The 16798-nt window shown below is 34.7% G+C and overlaps 1 protein-coding gene across 13 annotated transcripts in view; it reads right to left on the reverse strand.

Annotated features, from left to right (window-relative positions):
* LOC124362791 (kinesin-like protein unc-104) overlaps positions 1-16798 on the reverse strand; it is a 130571-nt gene that overhangs the window by 107599 nt on the left and 6174 nt on the right. For 12 of the 13 annotated variants that reach the window (XM_046817597.1, XM_046817592.1, XM_046817598.1 and 9 more), the window contains exon 1: positions 4621-4804. The exons of the other annotated variant lie outside the window; for it this stretch is intronic. The gene's annotated coding sequence lies outside the window, so the exon portion shown is untranslated. Of the gene's footprint in view, positions 1-4620; positions 4805-16798 lie in introns of those variants that run through there. 13 annotated transcript variants of the gene reach the window in all.

A 16798-nucleotide genomic window follows, 5' to 3' on the forward strand; every position in this document is an offset into this window, starting at 1 on the left:
AGGTTTGACATGGAATGTTCACATCGATCACGTTTGCTCAAAATTAGCCTCAGGCATTTATGTTCTGAGGTCTCTAGCCAAATACTGCCCAAGTCAAGTTCTGATAACGGCGTATTATGGCTTGATTTTATCCACACCTCACTTACGGATTGGTACTATGGGGTGCCTGTGCAAGGAACCAATTTTCAAGAGTGTTTAAATTACAGAAGCGAGCGATCGCACCATTGCAAAATTAAAGTTTAGAGAGTCGTGCAGGTCAACTTTTCAAAAGGTTGCAACTGTTAACTCTGCCTAGCCTCTACATTTTACAAACAACGTTGTATTGTATGTCTAAATGTGCCTTGATTACGGGCCGAGACATTCACTCGTACGGGACTAGAGGCAGAGACAACTACCGGAACTGGGAGACACAGGACGGTGGTTTATGAACGCTTGCCTTCACAGGCAGGGGTTTCATTTTTATTAAACAGATTGCCTAATGAATTAAGAAAAGCCTCGACGCTCAAGGCGTTAAAAACTCGTTTAAAACGCTGTTTAGCGTCAAATGCATTTTACAATATAAAAGAGTTTCTGGAGTATGACTGGAGACCACACAATAACAAGACTGACTCTAGAACGAAGTGGGAATTATTGGCGATGGATGAACGTGGAAATGAGGTGATCAAATGTATGTCTGAATGAGAGCTCGATGTGGTATGTATGTCCAAATTTTAACATATTTTGACGTTTGCTATACAAATGTATTTTGTCTCCGCAATAAAAAATTGACTATTGACTATTGACTATTGACTTCCTCGGATTTATATTACAATCCTGCTAGAGGTGAGACATCACTCTCAAAACTTAGTGTATCCACTATGGGCTAATTGTTTGGCGATAGGAACTTCTTCAGTCAAATAACCGTAGATAAATAGGCTATTTAGAAAGGATATATTTTTGTTTACAATCCGATAAACACAGGATAGTATACATAGATTGATTGTTTCACTCTTCGATTTAGTACACATTTCTTTACTTTTTATTTCATAATAATTTTAATTTATTCCTATTAGTGTCAACCAAATCGCGACTTCTTGCTTTTTGACAGAGAAATGAATTGTGAAACTAGGCAGTATATTTAATTCAATGAAGCTAAAGTAAGAATTAATACAACCAGAGTTGGCAACGGGTTTATTAACGGAGTAACTTTGTTGGCCTACGTCAACAATTTTGAAACTTTAAATCCGGGACCATTTCGGACAAAAATGAATGAATTGAAGCTTCACTTATAGCCTACCTGGTACATAGTATGCAGAGAAAACTACTGTTTGTTTGAAAAAGCTGGTTTGTAATTGAATTCAAACAATTATTTAATGCAGTGAAACTGAGTGAATGGTGTATAATGATGTAATGAAATACATGGAAATCTTCCTTGCTGATACGATGGCACTCCCTACTAAGCAGAGGGTTGTGGTTTCACCACCTGTTTGTAGCCCTTTATAAATAAATACCCCCTTTAATCTTATTTTATCCAGTCCATAAATCTCGTTCTCAGATCTTGGCTCCTTCTCTGACACTTTTTAATTTACTTTTTGAGGGAAATCTCCACTGCAAAGAATCTCTACTCGTTTAAATCGTGAAACTTTTGACCTATTTGCATTACTCCAGCGCGGCTGTCAGGCATCTCCATAAAATCTTGGCTCGGCGCCTCCAGAGGAAGGGGGGAGGAGAACGTAATCGATTTGCGTCGAGCAGTGGTGCTTTTGTTATTACTGTACTAACAACGTCACAGTCTACTTTTAAATGTTAACTTGTCGGAAACGATCGTTATAACTACGTTAGGTTCATGTTATATGACACAAACAAGTGAAATATAAACCAACAGTTAATATTATAATGTTTAAAATGAATTATGACGGCAAAGTGGGCTTCTAAACCCAAAAGTACATCGAAAAAAATCATATGCTTCAAGGTCAAATACGTTATTACATTTTGTTTTACCTTACTGTATGTGTTGTTTTGATAGCACATTTTGAAGTTGGGAGCCAGTGGATTAATCATTGTTTTGGCTTCGATGACGAACTCTGCTTTACTGGGTCGAGTGGAGCTTTCAGTAATCTCTGGATTGGATGTCATAACCGCCATTAGCACAAGGGTTTGCTTTTAATCCTCGACATTTTTATTTTTTTGTGTTTAGTCCGATCAAATTAAGAAAATTGCAATAACTTCAGTTACAATTACTACGTTAACCCTAAAAGTAATACGTTGTTTTCCCAAACGAAGACGAAGGTGAATGGAAACAAGTACTTGATAAGACCACAAAAGTTCTTTAAAATCCAAAAATAATAATGCTCTCTTTTCTTCCTTTTCTTCTAAAGCACCAACTATGGAAAAATGGTCCTAAACTAGCACATGACAGACCAAAAATAAGTGTTGCGCAATTTAATTTATCTCTTTGCATAGCCTACAAACTTGACTATTCATACAGATTCTCCAAATACTAGAACAATGACACGGACATAACTGTACAAAACAGTGCTTAACTGTAATTGAAATTTAAATGTGTATAATGTAGAAGAAGATATCACGATATTGTACTTATATTACAGACGTCTGTAAACTATGTTAGTAGAGAACATTAAGCGCCACTCATTCTGGGGATATGTTGCCTTAAATATCCAAGCCCTTTTAGTTAAGCGTACTATCCGGGAATATGAACAGAGATATTGCTACTAGAGAGAAGATCAGATGATATCTAGAATGTGCATCAGGCTATTCATCCGCAAGCACAGTAACACTGTGTTCTGAGTACGTCCAGTCCTAAATAGGCCTAAAGGCTAAAAGACTGGGGACAAATCGGTTGAGGTCCCGTCACGTTTAATACCGTGCCAGTTTTGCCTTCTCATTCCCCACCTCGATGACCTCATTCCAACAAAAATCAATAACTCTTTGATCCCGTCGAGATCCATTCTGATGACCTGATAACTATTTCAGTCACATTTTAAGCTGAATTCAGAGGAACGCAATGCCTTCAAAGCTGTATGGCTCTCACTGAACATATTGTCAGTTTTGCTCGTATTTTGTAGAAGATCCTCACAATCAGACACCACAACGGCAGTGGCCACGACCAATGACTCACAGGGACCTCCAATTCCCTACACGGGTTCACCCACAATGCCCAGCACCCTTGCCGCTGATTTTGTCTGACCAATAAACAATTTAAGATCCGTTGTGTTGCGTATGGTTAAATACTTTTTTTTTTCGTAAAGGCGTAATTCGTATGTATAGCGGGAGAAGTGGTGACACAGTACTAGTAGGCCTATCAGTTCGTCATTTCAAGGATGCCTGAAGAGGGATACTGGAGAGACTCTGTTCCCCTCAATATCTCGACTCGTAATAATGTCTGAAGACGTCTTCTACTACGCAGAAGCGAAAAGAAATAGTTAAATGAATGATTCCAAGGACTGCCTAGTATCGGAAACTTCCATTCATAATGGTCGCATTGATCATGTCAATCTAGACACGGTGGTTTAGGCCTAATTCGGCAGTGGCGAACTGTGCCACGGGAGATGTTCGATATCGATGAAGGACGCTATAATCTCGATATGGCTTGCTGTAAAACAAGTACCGGCCTATGTATCATTGATGGTCGACTGTTGAACCCCGTTTTTTGAAACTGGTGGGTCCTCTCTCATAAGTATATTAAGGACAGGATAAACTAGTTATAGATTGCTTGTCTACATCGAACGTGCGAGCTGAGAAGTAAGTAATGTTGAGATGTATCACATTTACGCGATCGATAATAAATCAAATAATGTGTTGTTGTATGCCACATAAGAAGGGATATAATATAACTGAAGAACGACGACATAATTGTACAATACAATGTTAACTTTCAATTGAAATTGAAATATTTAAAATGTAGGAGATATAATGATATTGTATTAGGTCTACATCTATCTAGTATGTTAATAAAAAACATTGCACATTTTTAGAATTAAAAATAAACATATAAATGGGGATTTGCATAGAGATTAAATTTTTTGAGGTAATAATGCTTTTTGTATAATATTTTGTAGAACAAATTTCCATGACAATAGAATTTTAACATATCACGTAAAAAGGAAAATACTGCCAAACACAACTATCCAAAACTAACTAATCCAAATTGTGCGTTTAAAATATTTAAAATACAATTGAAAAAATACAAAATAAATAGTGTCACATAAATACTATCGAATAAAAATGTTTGATCATTTAAAACTCAAACCCTTCCCCGTCAGATTGGATAAATCACAAAGGAATCACTGTATTACCTTGTTTTCGGCACTCAGTGTTTCGTTATAGAACTATTAATGTATTTAGATTAATTTTAAGAACAGTAAAGCATACAAAGGAGTTATACAGAAAGGTGTTGATCTGTCATAGCTTTTTTGGGGGAGGCGCGCATTAAATATGGGAAGGATAAAATTGAGTTGCGTTGAAGGAGCATATGTTTTCACAATATTGTAATACAACACAGTTAGTCGCTAATAGAGAGCAGAAGAGTTTCTCAAAGGTATCCGTTTCGTCCAGATTTACGCAGACCAGAGGCGAGATCCAGCATCGATATCTACAAGGGAACATCTGTGAGGTACTCACGGTGGTGCAGGGGCGGGTGTAGGGAGATTAGGCGACTGTGCTGCACTGTCCGGATATCAGAAGGGAAAGTCGGACGGGGGATGAATCATCATTGTCACTTGGGTATCGGTATCGCGGCACGGATGACGAGACGACCACAGCACGACACTCGCCAGTCGCCACGGGAAGGACTGGCTCTGCGCGAGTGGCGCTTGCGCGTGAGGAAGGTCGCGTCTGCACCGACCAATGGCGGTAAGGATCGTTCAATCAATAGGGAATGGTGACGTAACGTGCTTCTGAACCAATACAAGACTAGGGCAACGTCTTTAAAACTAATCAATTTCACCTCAAAACGCATTCCTTTCTGGGGCGATGTGGGGAATTCGAATTGAGGATCGATCGATTTTGGCAACCCTTATTTAACACGGGAATCGTTGAGAAATTACGGTTTAATTGAGATCGGTTGGAGATTGCACAACAAGGCATACGGAAATAGCGCGTTCAGTTCAGTAAACAGGGTTGGTTTTCTTCACTGAAAGTTATCTGCTTGTCATCTCGATTGGCTGTGAATAGAAACGGATGTGATGTAGTGAGCAACATGGTTTCTGCGAACAAGTTTATATTCAAATCCTATTCATTTATTTAAACACAAAAACAACAAACGAATAAATATAAATGTTTCAGTACGGTAACCCTCTTTTATATACTAAACAACATTATTGATACGTCTTGTTTAAAGAATTGCTTTAACCAACATATGGAAACATTGCTCACTAGAATGGTGTTGCCATTTTTGTAACACTAACTTTCACGTTCAGCATTTGTAGAATTATAATTCTCATACACGCTGCTCGGTAGTCCAAGAGAATTACTGCTAGATACTTTTCTGAAATACAAATTTCAAATTTACTGGGTTGTATCATAAACCGACCATCTGATACATAAATAAATGTTAAATCAGCAACAGCTAAAAAATACAGTTCGTTAAAGTGGCAATTTGCAGCCTATTTATCTAGTCGTCTGACGATGATATACAACCACTATTTATGTTTTTGACGATCGGTTTTAAGTTTATCAAGCTATGAAAAATGCAATATCACGAAAATAAATTATCGTTTCATACTGTAACCCTTTCGACACACTCCCATTTCGACTTCCACAATTAGAGCGGTTGACTATCAATTTATTCCGCAAGAAAAATACCTCTTTCGGTTTCAAGAATAATCAGATTGTGTGCTCATACAGTGCACATTGGCACTCGGCTCCTGTGATGTAATATTTAAAAACGTTTCCATTTTTGACAACAAATGATTCTTGTGATTTATTACAAAACATAATGTTATTCTAATATTAGTAAGTGCGCATGAGAATTAAAATATGCGCACATGAACCACGTCACACATTTTGCGGAAAATTTTGGTAGAAATTTCAGTGAGAAAATGGCTTCATATAAGCTTATATTACCAATAAACGATCGTACCACCTTGAAAAGTCACAACAAGGATAACTTCAAGAATAGAATATCATTGGTATCACTAGAAGCGTAAGCATGAATAGCCCCACAAATAGCCGACTTTCCTTTGAGTCGAAATTTTAACTAGGATGTTCATGTATATGAGTATTTTGCCTCTAAAGGTAAAATGTTTTACGTTTTGATCACGAATTACTTTCATTGTACGGTTCATGTTACTGTCGAACTCGTCGTAAAAATACCCCGTTATTAATTGGAAACTGTGTCATTAATCAAAGAAAGTAAATTAACATATACACGATAATGCCAGTTTATTTTTTTAAAATTAAAAATATTATCTCTTTTACAACTTTTTAGGAATCCCCAAACCTTTTTCTACAGTGTTACGGAAATAAACGTCACTCAGTAAAGGGGGAATTTGGAGACCGGGGAATCCACGTAGTACAACCTAAAACGATGATTGTGCAGTCATCTAATAGACATATCGAAAGAAAAAAATATGGAAAGGGTAAGAACACGAGGAGGCCCGTCTAACTGTGACTCACATCAGGTTGTACTCTGTACTCGTGCAAGTCAGTGGCAGTTGTTAAGAATGTATACTGCAACACTCAGCGCTAGAGCTGAGGGGCTAGGAAGTTTCCAGTCGTTTAATCAAGACAAAGTTGCTGTTAGTCTAGAAGCCGATAGCCAATTTGCATTGTAAAAGCAAACAGCCTGGCTCTTCGTGAAATCGATAAAGGAATTTCCCTTGGTAAAGAAATCGATCTTCAGCCGCTCTAGTTATTGTAGAGGTTGAAATACAAAAGAGTATCAGAGAGAAAAAACTATACATTTTCATAAATTGTATTTTTTGTTTTACGCGCAGTTCTAAATAGTCGGCCTTTACCTCGGTGGTTCACGCTAATTTACTTTTGTATACATCGCGTTTTGAACCTGTGAGATCTCTAACAGATTCGGTCTCCAAGAGTACGGCCACCGTCTCCGCTAGTACCTACTCAGGTTCTATAAGTTACGATCCCCAAATTTCTCTAGCACTTCATTTTCATCAGCAGATCACTACGTGTATATGATCAAATGCTGTGGCGTTTTATTGGGACAACAGCGCACAATAGTCTGAGTTACATACGTAAGTGATAAGGCGTAGGTTACTTAAGAGATATTATCCAATCCGTTCACATTGTGCGATTTATTACATTTTTTTATTTCTTCTGAATTATCTGTTCTATTGTATAATCACTTTGCAACATCGATTAAAACAAAATTAGATTTCCGAATATTGTACTGTTGCAAATGTATTATCCAAACAAATGTGGAGTTTCCACACTGTACAGAGATCCCTGCAAAGAAAACCACAGTCATTACATATACGCCTACTTATTTTAAGTATTGGAATAAATTTATGGAAATATAAAAAACACGTATAATATAAGATTTATTGATTTTACATCATAATCGAACATGATGCATCATGTGATCATTTTTTTAATGAATATTGCACAGCTAATTAATAAAAATGACTAAAAAACCATGCAACTACACCATGTCAAACACTTCCAAAATATTGTAGATGTCCATTAGACGCTTCAGAACAATCGTTCTAATATAATGAGATAAAAACAAATAAAAATTCTCCACATTGCGTAGTGTAACGGGCACAACAGTTATCGGCAACAGATCAGGCAACGTCGAGCGTGGCTGCTACTGAGATGGGTGACCGCTGAGCGATCCTGTCCTTGCAAGCAGCTCGCCTGCCCGGTGGTGGTTCGGAAGTCACTGGCTTCTTAGCCCTAACTTCGTCTGGTTAAATAAGACAAATTTACCTTTTTATTTAGCGTTAAAAAATAAATACAGTACACACGATATACGAAGATTGTGACGGCAGGCCCACCGCGCACACACGGTCACGATCGGGCGGATAGAAATTCGAATAATAAAGATTTATTTTTGTTTCAAACGTATATAATTTAATATTTATGTTGCAAAGATAATACATCTTATAATTCGGGATTTGATGCCATCTCGTAGAATGAAAGGGCGATTTTGTAACGCGTGTAAACATACCAGTTAGCTAAAGCTGAACAAAAATGTCCAGCAAATAGTTTATAATGGAAATTCAATATTGACTATTTCACTAAAAACAACTAGTGGTAAAAATTCTCTTATATCTTTATAAATTCCTGACCTCACAATTTAGAAGACTGTCATATTAAGATTATGTTTTTTGAATGGATGTCAAAGTGATGAAAATCCTTTCGACTGATGGTCAATCATATCGATGGGTTTTTACTTCAATGAAACTAAATGCAGTGTACAATTAAAACAAAAATCATTAAAACCCCGGTCACCAAAATAAACGTTCTACAAAAAAAGAAGGAAACTCAAAAGAGTATATACAAGTTCTGTAAGAAATCCTACAACTTATTAATTTTCCATGATCAACATACCTACTTAATTATTGTTTTAACATATTCCAATGTTTTTATCTTTTAAATTAATCTGGCTTTCTTATTTAACTACAATTAAGTTTTATAGAGGTGACCAAGTCTGACACTTGTAGAAAACTGGAAATAGTCATATGTTTATCCAACGAGGTTTTCAAGTTTTCAAAGGGATTATAAGAAGCAATTCAAAGTATGTAAAAATAGTCGTCCAGGGGTGCTCCATTCGAGGTTGTCACTACAAAACACGAGTATTAAGCAAACACGTTTAAAATTAATAAAAATTACTAAAAAACCATGCAACGTTTTCTTATGGTTGAAACTGCTCAACCAACAAAAGGGATATTTCATATACGCCAACGCACAGTATACATGAGTCCTGATAAACGATTGTTGGGATTGCAGTTGGCAGTGTCACTACAAGGTACCATCATCTATCAAGTTGACAAGAAGTTTTATTAATGTTCTAAATTAGAGTCATATTTACGTGGTATTTAAACAATAAAGTTTATGTTTTAAGCTTTGGAAAGTCGAATATAATGTAGAAACATGAACGTCTAGAACTAGACAGTTCCCGAGGCTTTCATTACACATACATTATACAATAAGGCTCCATTCATACATTGTTAGTCAGTGAACAGTGCAATGTGTGTTGTCATGTCTCGGATGGTATAAAATATTGACAATATACTTCTGGGATATGGCAAATAGCTACTTTTAAGTACGTTAAAACTCCTATATGACGCCAATTTTATTTTTTTTAATGTGTTAGCAACAGTGATTGTGATCCAGAAAAAAACGTGATTAATTATTTATTCGTTTTTTAATTTTGAACGTTTTTCGGAAGTCGAGTACCTATATTTGTGAAGGGATTGCGCTAGATTGAAATGTGATATGGATAACACACATTGACAACTTGCCCAGAAGAATGATAGTCTCCCATGGTTCTTTAAAGCTCTTTTGTGTCTTACTAGGATTTGAAGCCACACATTACATCGTATGTATGCAGCAGTTACCAGACCAAATATAGCCTACATGCTCATTAGCAATACGAGTACATTGTAAAATCGCTCGAATTTTACACGGATATATTGGCTTATAAACGATTAATGCTATAATGAAGGATAAACAACTTAGATAAACCTGATAGTCCAGTCAATGGCGATAAAAAAGTGTAAACTGTGTATTTATCCCATACAGCACCGATTTGTGTGAAAATTTGGATTTAGGTTCTACTTGTGCCAAGAGTTACCTTTTTAGGGGTAAAAACCACCTTAATTCGAAGAAAAAATAGATTGGAGTATGTAATCAATTGAAATCATATTTATATCTGTTAAATGAACATCAATTGACAATTGTTAATGTAATTTATGATTCATTAATCAGTTTCGGCCCTTAACAGTCACCCCTTATGACAGAAATAATTTAAAAAACAATAAACATGCTATTAAGCAGTTATTTAACTGTTTAAATAGTATCGATTTGCAATGAAATTTGAATTCAGGTTCTATTTACCCTCTACTTCAAAGTTGACCCTGTTCCGCGGGTTGATTTATAATTATTAGGGGTGAAAACTACCCCCATTCGAAAAACTTAATACAACTTTCTAGTTTCGAGCGTGCAATCATCTGCAAATACGATAAAGTAACGTCGAAAGACAATTTCTGATATATTAATAAAGAGTTTCGATCCCTAAAAACCACCCTTATGATAGTTATCATTAAAAAATTACATCGAAATATTGTTATTAACCGGGAAACCCAACTGTATGAAAATTAAGATTTAGGTTCTGCTTACTCTCTACTTTAAAGTTAACTCTGTGTCCGCTTTTGATTTTCAGGGGTTTAAAAACTAACTCTATTAAAAATCTATAAAACATCTTTAAATGTATTAAAAAAATTTAACAACTTTTATTATTATAAAAAGTAAATATAAATAATTTTACTATCACAAAAAATAAATATAAATAATTAATATTACTCCTCACTCTCGTCTTCCTCTTCGACTCCATTTCTTTCCACCTTATCTTTCCATATATCTTCGTCTTCTACCTAGTTTTCTTCTAAAGTTTTGCGAGTTTATTACTAGTTTAATGAAGTGAATGTACTTACAATCTAAACGAAGCAGGTTTTCGAGACCGAATTTTTACATATTTTGTCCGATATCTCGGTATGAGTCGAGAATTACAGGTCTGGAACGTTTTCAATTTATTCAATTTTTAAGTCCATTTCATATAAAATCCGATAAATTTAACACCATAGATCTTTGCGCCATAAAAACATTAGTTTCGCTTTATTTCCGTTCTTTTCCAGAAAATCTTTCGCTAGCCGTAGTTCGCTAACAAACCGTTTCCGGACATATTTTTTTATGAACGATGGTGAAACAATCGTTTTGAAACATGTAGTGGACAGCTACTACATTTTGAAACTGTTTGAAAATGTATAGTACCACATTTTAGTTATTTATAAAATTCAGGAGCTATAGATAATGGATTTTATCCCTTTTTAAAACTGTCAGTGTAAAAGTAAAACTGAAATGCTTCTAAAATGATGAAACTTAAACTTCTTAAAATGGACATTTCATTATTTTAAATTTCTGTGACCATTTATTTCTCTAGGGTTTTATTTCATTTGCCAAATCAAAATGTACAGCGTAATTTACTTTCTTTCCATTTTGCTAAATTAGACTACAGACCATTTAGACCATATACAAGTAGCAACGTTACGATTTAAAGGTAACTTAAGGGTTTAAAATAATAAAATTGGGAATATTATATACTACGTAAGTATAGGGTTGTGTTGATACGAGATAACAAAATTTTCAATCACGACGTTTCGAGTAATGGCTCTGAAACGGCTGATCATTTAATAGTCAGGGAGTCCACCATTCAAATTTCCATTCAGCAATTCGTGTTGCTCATATTTCGACATCACTCTGGCACTCGAATTACATCAGTTTATCTGATGGACATTTTCAAACGATGTTTTCTGACGAGTCCTGACAGGAAATGTGTATCTGCGGGGGACATACGGGTGCCAGTGAGGGCAGGAAATGAGCACAGCGGTAGCGGTGGCGGTGGCAGTAAGGTCGCGGTGAGGTCGATGCCGACGATGAGTCACCCGCCGCTGGTGCCCAACTGTCGACGGCAGCGTCGGTCTGATCGATAGCGTCGCGGCGCTGCCTGCCACCCACTCTGCTCCGCACACTATCACTCCACCACACTACACCACTACAGATATTGCAACAGCTGCCCACTTCACTGCACTTGCCATTTTGCTGATCAACAATACGGTTTTGTCACTATCACAATGCAACATAAGAATTTCTTGACATTTCTGACAGTCTTGAACAAACTGGAACAATACAGCTACTGAACACAGATGCATTTTTGGATTGCATTTGAAATATTAAGCTTTGAGATACAACTCACACCATCGTCAATTAAGAAAACAAGATGAACTTCAAATTAGAATTTAAATGTAATATATATATATATATATATATATATATATATATATATATATATGTGTGTATGGTTGAACAATTTTTAAATTACAATTCAAATAAATAAATAAATTAAGATCTTTACATAAACTGATACATAATACTGAAGCAGTTGAATAACTGAGTTCAGATTCTAATAAAACATTCGTACGTATATAGAGTAATTACTGGGCTCTGTACATATTATGTAACTGTATTGCTGGATGAAGAAACAAAATTAAATTCATAGTAACACTCTAACTTTTGTCACATAGTGTTTAAATCAAGTAATACATGGTGACAACTCCTGTTAATGGCATACATATTCAATCCGAGGAAATTTCAAATGTTTGTGCATCCGGAGAAAACTTTTCTAAAATCTGTTATGAGAACCAGACCTGTAGTGGCGTGGATGGCATCAAACCGCAACACGTATTTGACAAACAACAACATTTGGATGACTGCAGCAAGGATTTAGTATTTGAATTTTAAAATCATCTTTAATTGCCAAGTGAATCAAAATCAGACATTTTGAAGGCTATTTAAAAGATTTCCCTCTTTCTTGTTACTAATAATTACTGTTGTATTGATAAATAAACAATTCATAATGATAGAACCTCTCAGATTTTTGTCATGACATGAGATGTTTACATCTTTTTAAGGTTGATATGAAAGTATTATGCGTTCAGTGGAAACTTGTCAATCACTAATGGTATCTTCAAGTCCCAAGAAGAGGTTATATAGTAGGTTATAGACACCTTGCAAATGAACTAGACACTGTTAGAATGGGCAGCAGACTTGTCAAGTAAACAAATACTTGTGGATCTGGAATTGTGTTGCCAAGATGTCATTTCATCAACTATTAAGGTATACAAAATTTGTTCTGTATTATTTCTTTCTAAAAGTCACTGTACCAGCTTCATTATTGAATCTTGACTCCTTGGAATTGATTTATCACATACTATTTACATGTTTTCTTTAGATGTTACAAAACAAAGTTGAGCTTTTCCTCTGTATTAAGTTTTATGTCAAATGTGGGTGGATATAGGTAAAATAGCAGATTATTAATTAGCAAGTATGGTAACTTCTAATATGGACTATGCAGTAGCATAGGGAATCTGGCTTGAACAATAAGACTTACAAGGGGACCCTATCAATTTAGAGACAAGCCTCTCTTAGAATATCAGCAAACAGAATAGTATCAACAAATGCTGTTTTTGTGATGATGAGCACTCCATCTGTTACTCTGGTGGGAGAGGTCTACACAAGAAGATATTGTGTACGATATTGATAGATGATATTGGATAAGACAACAAGAGCAAGAGAAAGCAAGAACGTAAAGGTAGTGCAGATAAGAATGTAAAATGGAGATATAAAAAAGATGTATGTACACAGAGATTAGATCAAAACATTTAAGGCTGGATAAACAGAAAATATTGAGAGGTAGGATAGTAACTGATGCAGATATTAAGGGACATGCATGTTTTAGGAGTTATTTGCAAAGGATAGGGAATATGAAGAATGTTGTTTGTGAGCTGTACCCATTAGAAAATGCTTCAGAACATGTTTTGTGTGAATGAAAACAGTTAAATGTGGAAGAGAAGTTAAAGGTGTTATGAAGTAGGAATACATAGAACTGAAGCAACTGTATCCAACAAGAGAGCACATAGAAAGAAGGTGTGGTAAGTGGATGAGTAAGTTTTGGACTATGTGATAAGATTAGTCAGATCGACACAATGATGCAGTTGTTTCATGAAGACTGTACCCAGAAAAGAGAAATATATGCTCTATACAATTAAAGGTACAATATAATTGGGTGCAGTATATATTATATTTACCACCATATTGACTTGTAAAACTACACTGTATGACTGGTCACCTATTTGTTATTTTACTTAAACACTATCCAGTGCACAATTCCTGATCCTGACATTTAAAGGTACAATATATAATTGGGTGCAGTATATATTATATTTACCACCATATTGACTTGTAAAACTACACTGTATGACTGGTCACCTATTTGTTATTTTACTTAACACTATCCAGTGCACAATTCCTGATCCTGACATTTAAAGAAATAGTATTTCATGACAAATGATAAGAATGTATATAAACAGAATTTAATATCTCCCTGTACCACACATCATACCCTAACCAAATGCTCTATAAGTTTAAATGATGAAAATATTGTATTTAAATATATATTATAGGATTGTATGAAAACATTACATTTATAACACTATTCTGGGCTGTATCATTACTGTCACATTGATATTGGTATTTGTATTATCGTTATTGAAATTGTTTTCTTGACTTTGTATATGAACTGTTTTGTGTTGATAACAGTGAATATTCATTATTCTAACCAGCTCAAGGAACTTCTAAATCATCCATGAAAGGATTTTACCCTGCACATCCTGATTTGCTCTACTTGTGTAATGTCTAACTATATTCCAGAGAATGGTGGCGTACTGAAAATGGCTCTGAACAAAGCCTCTGCAAAGTAACATACAAGAATCTTTGTTCTTAAAGAAAAATCTGGTGATCCACATTACAAGATCCAAGTTCTTATTAGGTTTTGAAACAACACTACTTACATGTTGATTAACTCAGAATCAACAAGAACACATGGATACAAAAACACTATGTGCTTTCTCTCACTCCTACTACCCCTAATCTCATAAAAAAGAAGAGAGGATTCATTTTAGGAGTAACGGTTTTGCTGATGATCCTGCACATGTGATTCTACTAGATACAGACTGAACTTAATACACAGGTAGTGCGTACAAAGAGTTAAAAAAGTTCTAAGCCAATATCGACCAATAAAAAAAGATGGTGGCCATTTGTATTTATTCAAAATATTAATCTCAATGAGTGAGGAGCTTATTTCATTACGCTAAATTATGACAATTGATCAATATCATGAACATATACAGTTCTTTACAAATTTATTTATTCTGCAGTTTTTTGTTGCCATCAAGGCCATCCAAAAGACCAATGTAAAAGTTTTTACTCAGCCAAATCACATGGAATGACATGCACCATCATCAAACACAATATTTCTTATATAGAAATGAGGCTTCATGAAAAATTTTAAGTCTATAGATCAGTTTGTTCTCGAGATATTGTGTGGATAGACGGACAGGCAGAAATAAAAGTTTTCCAACTCCAGATTACGCATTATCAAATTGGTTAACATACAACAACATAAAATATGTTAGCCACAAGTAAATGTTCAGATTCTGGTTGTAATAGAAATGGACAGAAAATAGCATAAGAATTTTATTCTTCCACATTTGCCTTTTGTATTAAAACCTGGTGACTTCCATCAAGAATACAAAGCAGAAAATAAAAATAGCATTACATTTTTTGCAATATAGGTACACAGATTTTAAGAAAATAATTGTATGAGTTATTATTACAGAAAACACAGTCAACAAGAACTTACTTCTATGCACCATACCCAATTAATTATTAATTATATATATAAACTTAACATATAACAAAGAAGGAAATAACAAAAGTGGATGAAGACAATGTCACTATTTCAATATATGTCTGTATTTTACTCTATGAATGTTATGTAACCAAGATGAACACTTTAGTTAACTTTTAAAGCACACAAAGCACAATATTTTGGGTTGAAAGAAGTGGTACAGTAAAGAAAACAAATTTATTTTCTATTTTTGATTGTTTTGTACCAAAAATGACACTAACTCTGATGAAAAGTTGGTCACTCACTTTTTCAAAAGTGGTTTTAAAAGCAACTCAAAATACTATAATTTTACTATATTCTGGTATTACAATAACATGAGCACATAATGCACTAATTAATAAAAATTATACACAAATAATTCAAAGAATAGTTGTTACCGTAATTATTGGCTATCAAGAAAAAGACATTTCACGGATAACATAAAATTTCATTGATATTCAGGACAAATGTAAATGCATTGCAAAGGAGTATGTATCTATCTACATTGCCTATGTCTGATAGGGTCTTTGCATTGAGAGTTTGATAGAAGGTTGCTCCGGTGTCCACAAATTTGTTCAACGCTAGTGTGACATATGGTATATTTCCTTCTATTATCAAACAGAGCTCAACTGGCTGGAGTTAAACAGCATACAGTTTTCACAGATATAATCGTGGAACAATATGGATTTTATTCTGGAAAATCTGCTGTAAACAATGTCTTGACTTTTCAAACTCTTATTCTGGATGCATTTGCAAGGAATAATGAGTTTTACCTCATCTATATCGACCTAATAGTGCAGTAATTGAAGCTAAAAATACGGTCTTACCTCCGAATTTTTTTACTGTGAACCGATTTGCATGACATTTTGGAATTATTCTCATCTTACCCTTAACTTCAAAAGTGAAAATGATCTGAACTCCGCCTATTATTTTTAAGGGGTGTAAACAACCCCTTAATTGAAAAATTGACATTTAGCCATTTATCGCTAGAAAACATGTCTAATAGTAAGTGGTGAAATTGTAAAGTGTTTTCTAACACAATTACTTCATATTAAAATAATTTCCAACCCCTTGAAAATCTTACAACCCTTGCAAACAACCCCTAAATTGAAAAAAATCACAAAAAAATACTTTGGTATGACATAAAAGATGTAAGTATAGAGTAAGTAATATTTTATATTCTCTATAATAATTATCAAATTTTTAACCCCCTTTCAACCCTTGAAAACTACCTCTTGATAAAAAATTGTTAAAACATTTTTTTAATAAAATGAAAAGGATTTAAATATTATTCCACACTCTCGAAAATGATTATCATATTCTTAAGCT

This window comes from Homalodisca vitripennis, chromosome 5 (genome assembly GCF_021130785.1).
Source record: "Homalodisca vitripennis isolate AUS2020 chromosome 5, UT_GWSS_2.1, whole genome shotgun sequence".
Taxonomy (NCBI): domain Eukaryota; kingdom Metazoa; phylum Arthropoda; class Insecta; order Hemiptera; family Cicadellidae; genus Homalodisca; species Homalodisca vitripennis.